Raw genomic sequence first — 2,199 nt, 5'->3', positions numbered from 1 at the left:
TCCTTCTACTTGGCCCTGTCGGCCACTTGAATATACGGAAAAGAATTCTACGAGACCAGGTCTCACACGAGACCCATCCTGATGGATGACACGTGTCATTCACAAATCACAAAGCATCCACAAACCATCCCCTATCCCCCACTTAAAATCAGGGGGGAGGGGGGATTAGATGCTTTGTGATTTGTGAATGTCACGTGTCATCCATCAAGACGGGTCTCACCTGCTAACCGTGAGACCTGTCTCATATAATTTTTTTCCTGAATATACATATAGTGTACATCCTCTTAACTCAAGTAATATAAGTATGCAAGTAAAACTGCATGCAGGCGTCATGGATGACTAGTTAAACTTGCCCTCTGCAATCAGTTAGCGCCAATCCATGCACGATCGAGCTAGTTCTTAGTATAGCAGCTAAGCTTAATTAGTTTTTTTTTGCAGGGGAAGCTTAATTAGGCTTGTTCGAACGCACGAGGCCCCTTGCAAAAAACGCATGGGAGTGGTAGTATACGTACGGTGGCCTTTAATTCCATCGTGGTACGAAATTAAGCGTGCTTAGCACTTGCTCATGTGCCTGGCACTGGCACATGACCACCCGAGCAGACGGAGAGCACGTACCGTCAGCTTAAATGGGCGAAGGAGTTAGAACAATTTAAATGGGGTAATCTTCGACACTTGAGCACCCATTTGATGGCCAGCAGTGAAAATGATTTACCAGCCCGTTGGTCCATCGTAACATAATGTGTATTATGATATTGCTAAGACCAGGGTTTGGATCGACGACTACCCCACGGATATGCAGTTTATGTGATTTTTTTTCTTGAAAAAGAAGGATGAACCCCCGGCCTCTGTATCTGGATGATGCATGCGATCATCTTATTAATTATTCAAAGAGATCATACAAAGTAATACATCAGTGAGCCTGAAGCCACCATCTAAACAACACATGTTGCTATTCCTATCTCATTGATGAAGGTGTGCCGAATATCCGGACTTAATACCAAACAGACATCGCACCAGACCCTAACATTTAAAGCGGGATGCCCCATGCCAGCCACATACCAGGATTGAGTCCCATACCGGACCGACGCACTCTCAAAGGCTGCTGCCGCCATCTTCCACCAGTCCATCTCTAGAGCAGCAACCGACCCATCGACCTTGACTGGCCTGCCGTCGACACCACCACGATGCCAGACAACTCCACCATCCTGCACGAATCCGTCCACACGCGCCCGTCGCCAAACCTCCGCAGCACGATGCCACCGGGATCCGCCGTCGGCCTTGCGGCGGATGAGACACCGCTCTTCCGCTTGTCTCGTCCAACTAGCACTTGCTCCAAAACGATGCCCTTAGGAGGGACAACGACATCAAAGGTACCATCATCGTCCGATCCGGTAGATCCAGATCTAGGGTTTTCCTCGGAGCATCACGAGTGGGGCGCCACGACCTGCAACAACGATGCCTCGAGAAGGGAACGGCGTCATAGACGCCGCCGTCGTCCGTCATGATCGAAGTTGGCGCGATTTTCATCGAAAGTCGCGTCCCCCCAACCTCGCAGCTGGTTGGAACCGAACGGAGCCTCGTCGTGGAGACAAGGGCCGCCGTCGGCACGCCGGCAGGGAGCCTCCAGCCACCCCTCATCGGTCCTCCTCGCGCCACCGGCCGGCCAAGGCCGTACCGAGACAGATCTAAACAGGACGCCAGATCCGCAACCATCGGAGCCACCCATGTGCCCGCGGCCGCCACACCGCCGCCCATGTAGGTTTCCATCGCCGCCGCGCAGCAAGGGCGCCGCCCTGACTGCCGCCCCCGATCGACCTTCCCGCGTGAGACACCGCCTCCGCCTCACCAGATCTGCCACCGCGACCACCCGACCTGACGCCACCCGAGGGGAGGCGACGCGAGTGGGATGGGAGAGACGAGGGGAGGAGCTCAGTTCATAATTCATAGCGAGTGTATATCCACCACAAAATTGTATAGCTCTGAGCATGTAAGGCTCCCAATATATTGGAATCCAATCCAACCAAACGGGCATCGGTATCATTATGAAAAGCCGAAAGACCAGCTTAGTCTCACTTAACATTATTATCGTGACGTCATGCATTATACTACTACTAAATTTAAAACTTAAAAAGTGTCATTATGAACCTAAAGAAATAGTAGTACCAGTTTGGATCTTGCACTTAACATTATTGTCACCTT

Source organism: Triticum dicoccoides, chromosome 1A, assembly GCF_002162155.2.
Source record: "Triticum dicoccoides isolate Atlit2015 ecotype Zavitan chromosome 1A, WEW_v2.0, whole genome shotgun sequence".
Lineage (NCBI taxonomy): Eukaryota > Viridiplantae > Streptophyta > Magnoliopsida > Poales > Poaceae > Triticum > Triticum dicoccoides.
The sequence above is the reverse complement of the archived record's forward strand: the minus strand, read 5'-3'. Positions refer to the sequence as shown.